At 46.2% G+C, this 7,517-nt stretch overlaps 1 non-coding gene across 1 annotated transcript; it reads left to right on the top strand.

Annotated features, from left to right (window-relative positions):
- The first annotated feature begins 681 nt into the window (after positions 1-681).
- On the top strand, positions 682-787 carry LOC121463184. Its single transcript, XR_005976403.1, has one exon. It is a non-coding gene; the product is annotated as a U6 spliceosomal RNA (small nuclear RNA).
- The last annotated feature ends 6,730 nt before the right edge of the window (positions 788-7,517 follow it).

Raw genomic sequence — 7,517 nt, forward strand, 5'->3', positions numbered from 1 at the left:
ATATGTACTCACCCTCTGTTCCCTTGCATAGGGTTTAGGGCACACAGGTGAGTCAGAGAAATAGGGCCTGCATTCTGGTGTTGGGGCAACACATTTATGTAAAAAGAAGATCTGGGCATGGAATTGGGGAATTCTTGCCCCGAAGCCAGCACTGCTTCTGAGTTAAGGGATTGTGGGTGAGATATTCCCCACGGTTTATGCGCCATATTTTTGTCTATTCAAAGGTGGTGGCAACCTCCTGCCTCACAGGGCCGTTGCCCCAGTAAAGGTTGATACAAAAGGAGCAAGTGCTTTGGTAAATTACAAAGAGGCCTTGTGCGAAAGGAGAAGCAAGAAGGACGAGGCAGGACACTGTAATGCCACAAGAAAGGCGTGTCAGTCACTGTGATTTAGAGGCTTAGTTTCTGGTAGGATGTAGGAATAGGGAGGCGCGTGCTTCAGGAGGAGGGAATCGAATGGACTGGCACACACAAAATTTAAAAATCCACGTTAAAAAGTGAGCAGTGAGCCGGGCTGTGGTGGTGCACACCTTTAGTTCCTACACTTGGGAGGCAGAGGAAGGCGGATCTCTGTGAGTTCCAGGTCAGCCTGGTTTATAGAGTGTGTTCCAGGATAGTCAAAACTTCATGGTGAGAGCCTGTCTTAAAGAAATCAACTAACCAATCAATCAATAAATGATCAGTGCTTGCTTAGGCAGTATATAGACTAAAATTGGAATTATACAGAGAAATTTAGTATGATCCTTGTGCGAGCATGACATACAGATTCATTATCACTCCACGTTTTTCCCGTAAGAATGCTGTTTGCTAGGGGCCTGGAGAGATGGCTCAGCAGTTACAGCACTGGTTGCTCTTCCAGAGGACCTGAGTTCAATTTCTAGCACCCACAACAAGAACTGTCTGTAACTCCTGTTCCAGGGGATCTGACATCCTCACAGACATACATGCAGATGAAACACCAATGCACATAAAAAAATAAATAAATTATTTAAAAAAGAATGCTGTTTGCTGCAATTCTGTGTTCTTTGCTTGTTTTTTTTTTTAAGGGTTGTTGATGTTGAAAAGCCTGAAATAAAACCAATTTAAAATTTAAGACCAGGCAAAAGATATCAACAGATCCTTCCCCAAAGAGGAAACCCAAATGACCGAGATGACCAAAAATATAAAGAGATGTTCAACTTCATCAGCCATGTGGGAGATGCAAATGAGAAGGGCCATGTTGTGGCATCATCTCATGTCCCCAGGGTAGCAAAGAGTTAACATCTGCCTGTCTCAGAGAGTGGGGGTAGTTAGGGGGCAGTGCCAGGGCCTCTCAGGTTCTGCTGATGGGATGTCAATTGCTAGGACTTTGGAGACCTGGTGGGGTGACATCAAGTGGGATTTAAGATACGTGTACTTCCAGTTTAATGGTACTCAACATATAATAGCAAACAAAAATAGAATTATATTCTGAGAGAAATTAAACTAAGACAATGGACCCTAACATACATACATACTAGGGACAGATGAGCAGGGAGGTAGGTAGGTAGCCTGGGATGGAAAATGTCCATTTGTTCATTTAAACCTGTGAGGACTACACTGTGCATAGCTTTAGTGATAGTCAGGGAGTGTAGAGGTATTAACTATCTGTGGGCAATGAACGATACCGGACTGGGGTGTGTGTGTGGCCTGAAACTGGAAAGAAGCACAAAGAGGGTTTAATCAGATCTGTACGATTTCTTTCTTAGAAAAGACCAAATATGTCCAAGTATGAGGATGTGACGGAGCTGGTGACTAGCCTTTAGTCATCTCTGCTTATCTCCTTCCCAGCCTGCGGCTCTCCCTCTGCTTCTGGACTTTTCCTCCTGGAGGGAAGAGGGAGTGACTAGGAGCCTTGAAGCCTACAGGACCCGGGAAGTTCATGAAAATGAGAAGATCTGCAACCTCTGCCCCTCTGTAAGGTCATCAAAATAGTAACAAAGGGAGCTGGGGAGCTGGCTCAGTGAGTTAAGTGTGTGACAGGCGGGAGGCTATGACTTCAAATGCCCAGAGCTCACACAGAAGCTGAGCACAGTGGTTTGCTCTGTAACCACAGAGCTCAGAGTGGAGACAGCAGACATGGGGACTCACTGGACACCTAGTCCAGCTGAAACAGCAAGGTCCAGGTTTGGTGAGAGAAAAAAAAGTGTTCATGTTTCCCAGGAGACAGCAGACATGGGGACTCACTGGACACCTAGTTCAGCTGAAACAGCAAGGTCCAGGTTTGGTGAGAGAAAAAAAAGTGTTCATGTTTCCCAGGGAAGAGTTACAAATAATCTGGTCACTGTGAAGATGTGAGGCACCCAAGACCCCAAGGAAGTAGAGGAGGACATCTGACATTGACCTCGGATGTGTGTACACATGGGCAAACATATTTGCACACATATGACTAAAACCATCCCAATGTAGTAAACCCTATCTGGAGAGAGAAGACTTAATGAAGCTAACTGCAGGGCGGGGAGATCTAAGGGAGGAGATTTAGTGAGCTGTCACTCATAATGGAGTGGGCATTTTGGTGATGTAGGTTGTCACCCTGCTACAATTAGTGGGAATAAACCCATTGGTTCACAGCATAGGCTAGAATGGAGTCGATTCTTTGGTCTCTCCATTTGGGGCGAATATGTGTTTGTTCAAGTCTCCTAGGAAAGACGCACATTCCACGTTTGGGACATCTGGTCATCATCAAGATGGGCACAGGAGGTCCTGAGATGATTGCAAATGTGGAGGCTTGGGATGCAGTGCCACTTAAGTGTGCAGGGTGGTTAAGGCCACAGCTCCTCCTAGGTCTGCCATCAGTTGCCTTCCTCTTTTAAGACTTGTCACAACTTAGTGAGCCAAGCTTGACAGATGTCAGGGAGAGGGTGGAGGGTTACAGTGGCAGGGGCACATACACACACATACACACACACACACACACACGCACATACACGTACACACACACGCGCACACATGCACACACGCACATGCACGCGCACGCACACATGCACACCCATGCATCTCACCAGGACATGCTCCATCCCCTCAGCTGTACCTCCTCTTCACTCAGCACTGCCCTTTTATATTCGGTTAAGGAAGATGGAGAAATGTGCAAGCCACCGGCGATGGTCTCCATCTTACACTTAAATCACTTTTCCTGGAATGTAGTGCACAAATCTTAACTCGCTTGTTTCAGCACACCGTCACTAACTTACTTTGAAAAAAACATCATTTTATTTCAGAACCCTTTACTCAAGTCCTAAGCAATATCCATGAAGGTTCTATATGAAATGAACACATTTTACACACATATTGGATATTATGGTCATTCAGTCTATGGAAATAATTATCATGCAAGTGACTAGTTAGATGGGTCTGTGTTCTGTGTCTAAATTTGGAGTTCAGTTTAGAATGATTTTATCATGGAGGTGTTTTCTCCTTCCTTCCTTCCTTTCTTTTTTTTTCTGCTTTTTGAGACAAGTTTCTCTGTGTAGCTTTGGAGCCTGTTCTGGAACTCACTCTGTAGACGAGGCTGGCCTTGAACTCATAGAGATCCACCTGCCTCTGCCTCCCAAGTGCTGAAATTAAAGGTGTGCACCACCACTGCCTGGCAGGTGTTTTCAAATTATAGTAGAAAACATGGCCATTAACACTAGTTGAAAATGAGTGGGTTGGCGGGGTCAGCCTGTGACCTGTTGAAGTGCCTGTGGCCTTGGTTAGCTGCCAAGCCATAAACACTTTTTACCTGTGGCTTTTGTGGGTAAATAAAAGAAGTCAAGTTGTCTATTCCTGTAGAAAGGGAACCTTTGCCAGCTCATGGAACTGGAACTGCTGCTACCCCACCCCCACGTCACTATGGAATACAGTCTCTCCATCTGTTAAAAATGAATTGGTCCTATCTGATTGGCGTTGGCACATGCCTTTAATTCCAGCACTCAGGGGGCAGGGACATGTGGATTTCTAAGTTCTAGGCCAGTCTGGTCTACAGAGTGAGTTTCAAGACAGCCAGGACTACATGGAGAAATCCTATTTCGAAAAACCAAAACCAAACCAAAATAAAACAAACAAAGAAAAAATAGTTGTCTTTCGTATCTACTTTCAACATTCAACCGTCAGTTCGTGAGCCATGCTGTGGACACTTGTCTGTTGGGATCTTGGGTGTGCTATAAAGATAAAGTCCAGCCAATAACCTCAAGTTGTCCCTGGCCCAGAGCTGGTGTGGGGAGAAGCAGGACAGATACTTCAGTAGGTAATTGCTAGAGATGGGGTCAGATAAGCAGGCTGGCTTTGAGCACACAAGAATGACTTCCTGTATTCTGCTCCCCTCCCCCAGTAATTGAATCATTTGATCCTGTGACCTTGGTCCTTGTGTCTCCTTTATGGTGTAACCTGAAACAAATACTTAACTAACCAGGGTTGCTCAGTGGTTAAAGTTTAGAACAAATGTGTGGTTTTCTGTCATTCATCACAAATCATCTCACGTAAATACTTGACCTGTTCTAATTTTAAGTTTTATATTTGATTTTTTGTTTCTCTCTCTCTCTCTCTCTCTCTCTCTCTCTCTCTCTCTCTCACAAGACAGGGCTTCTCTGTGTTACAGCTCTGGGTGTTAGACCAGGCTGGCCTTGGACTCATAGAGATCTGCCTGCCTCTGCCTCCCAAGTGCTGGGAATAAAGGCGTGTGCCACCACTGCCAGGCTTTGTCTTCTTGTTTTTATGGTGTGTTGTCCCATTTTGGTCTTGAGGAGATGGAAATTGAGGTTGTTGTAGGAATTTAGCAGAATCTTTGTATCAGGGCAGACATCAGAATGAAGAGCTGTTTTTTAGAAGTGCTCTGACCTTGAAGAATCCTTGTGGAAAAGCAGTGATTGCCCAGCTGAAGGGGCTTTGCAGCCACCTCACCTTGTGACTTTGGTCACGAGAAGCCTCAGGCACACCAGAAGCTTTTGGTATTATTGTGTGTCCTTGCAATACATAAGACATCAGTGCCGCTCTCCTTCAGAAAGACCCGTAAATTGGGGTTAGGGACCTTGGTACTAGGAAACACTTTGTGTAACTGTCAATAAAATAAGTCTTTTTATGGTTGTTTGGGGTTCAGTCCTTCAGAGAAAATGGACCTGCTTGCTGCCACACAGAGCTTAAAATTTCATCTTGGAGTACCAACCTGCGCCACACAGAGCACCCGACGAAGCAGTTAAGCCATTGAGCCCAGGGCCTCCTCCCCAGCCCTTAACGTGTGGCCCGCCTCAACGAATGTCCATTTGTAGCCTAGGACACCTTTGATATTATGGTATTTCACCTACATGCTGTCTCACCCCACGCCCACAGCTGCAGGGTGAGCAAGGCTCCAGGAAGGCAGAACTTCCTCACCTGTGGCTAAGGAAGCTACGTGACATATTCACAATCACACAGATGGACGTTAGACATGGCCACTGGGGCCAGGGAGCTAGCTGAGAGGGCCTCCCATGTCAGCATCTAAGTCCCCGTTTTCATGTGGGGAAACTCTCTACGAGAGGCTCCTTCAAGGACAGGGAAGCAGGGAAGACTTTCAGGCTGAGTGGGAAATCAGTGCAGAAGCCAGATCTGCTGGCATTGTCTTGTCAGCTCTCAGGCAGTCCCTGGAGCCTTTTCTTTTAAATTATTTTTACGATTTAGTTAAAATATAATTATATCACTTTCCCCTTTTCCTTTCTTCCCCTCCCCCTTCACCTCTTCCTAAGTTCCCTCCCCCTACTCCTTTGAGGTCTCCCCCATCTCTGAAGTCGATCCCTCTTCTTCTCCAATCAGTATTGTTACATATATATGTAGATGCAACATATTTATATATTTATATACATGTGCACAAATATATAATCTGCCGAGTCTGGTTGATTGTTTGCTTTTGTTGTTTTTTCAAGACAGGGTTTTTCTGTAGCTTTGCAACCTGTCCTGAAACTCACTCTGTAGACCAGGCTGGCCTTGAATTGGCATAGATCCTCCTGTCTCTGCCTCCCACATTAAAGACCTGGTGGCCCAAGTCTGTTTTCGTTGTTTGTGTGTGTGTGATTTCAAGGCTGACCACTTTGTATTGGACACAAATTAAGGGGTTCCCCTGGGAGAAGCTAACTCTTCCTCTTTCTTTTTTAATCTAATGTGTATAGGGTTTTGCTTGCACGTATGTCATGCCTTGGAGGCCAGAAGGCAACAGAAGAGAGAGCAGTCACACTTTCACCTGTTGAGCCACCTCTCCAGCCCCTCTAGTCTTTCTACTACCAATGTTTATCTTAAAAATTCTGTGGTTAAATATTCTGTGACATGAAACAAATTTTAAAGGGAATCCTTGCTGGAGTGGGAAGGTATGAGTGGCCCTTGGGGACCCCTTTCTGCTTGGAGAGCTATGAACCTGTCATCAGGATCCCAAGGTTCTTCAGAGACAAAGAGCCTTTACTCTTGCAGCAAACTCTTGCCTTGCTCCATCTTTTGTCTCTTCTGTTCCCAATATTGGGGCAATAAGTTTAAGAGGATTAGCTGGGGCCTTTTGGCTTCTTCTAAGACCACAGTCTGGGTCCCTTGTCCTCCCACCTCAGAGGAGAAGAAAGATCCAGTTAGAGTTTCACGTTGGGAGGGGTGGTGCTCAGTGTGTGGGAGCTGTCATGAGGTAGGAACCCGCTCACCGAGAGTGCATTTTCATGCGGTGTGTTTTAAATCACAGGACGCCCCAACTGTGAAGCTTCGACAAGCCCCAGGGCAGAGTATGGCATGAGAAGTTCAGGTGGTCAGGGGACAGGTCAGCAAGTTATCTAAAGAGGCTGGTCTGCAGGGGAGACATTATGAACAGTGTAGAGTTGGGAATAGTGGACACAGTTTGAAGGGAAGTCACAGCAAAGAGATGCCAAGGCAGGGAGATAAGAAACAGGAGACAGGGAGCCACAGAGGGACATGCCTCTCCGGAGACAGCCTTTGTCTGCACAGAATACAGGGGAATCAAAAGGGAGCGAGAGGGACTGAAACCACAAGTAACATGCTCACCCAGCCTTCCAGGCCCATCCAAGTACTTGGTAATGTACTTCGGAGTGACCGTGGTTTCTACATGACTGGCCATTCGCCCTAGCATTTCCTATGTCCACGATTAGTCCACTCAGCTTGCAGCCTCCTCTGCCCATCACAGGAGGTGTTGCGTGGGCTTCCTTCTCTGTGTTGGTTATTGGCAGCTTTGGTGTCAACTTGCTTAGGCTGTGTGGCCCCACTGTGTAATCAAATGCCAGTCTGGGTGTGGTTGTGAAGGTGACACCGTGCACACCGGTTAAGTTAAGGAAATGACCCTCCCTAGTGTGAGCGGGCCCCACTCAGTTGAAGGTGTTCAAAGTGAAAATGATATACTCTGCAGATTTCAAGCTTGCCGCCCCAATACAGCCTTCCCAGCTAATTCCACAAGTATCCCTTATGAGTATTGCATTTGGACATGCATCTGTCTCGTGTTGTCCCTAAATCAAGTGAAACACACACGTTTGGAGTCTGTGAGGGCAGAGGCTGCTCAGGCTCCTC

This window comes from Microtus oregoni, unplaced genomic scaffold (genome assembly GCF_018167655.1).
Source record: "Microtus oregoni isolate MIOR12 unplaced genomic scaffold, Mior012 000025F_ref0000491, whole genome shotgun sequence".
Lineage (NCBI taxonomy): Eukaryota > Metazoa > Chordata > Mammalia > Rodentia > Cricetidae > Microtus > Microtus oregoni.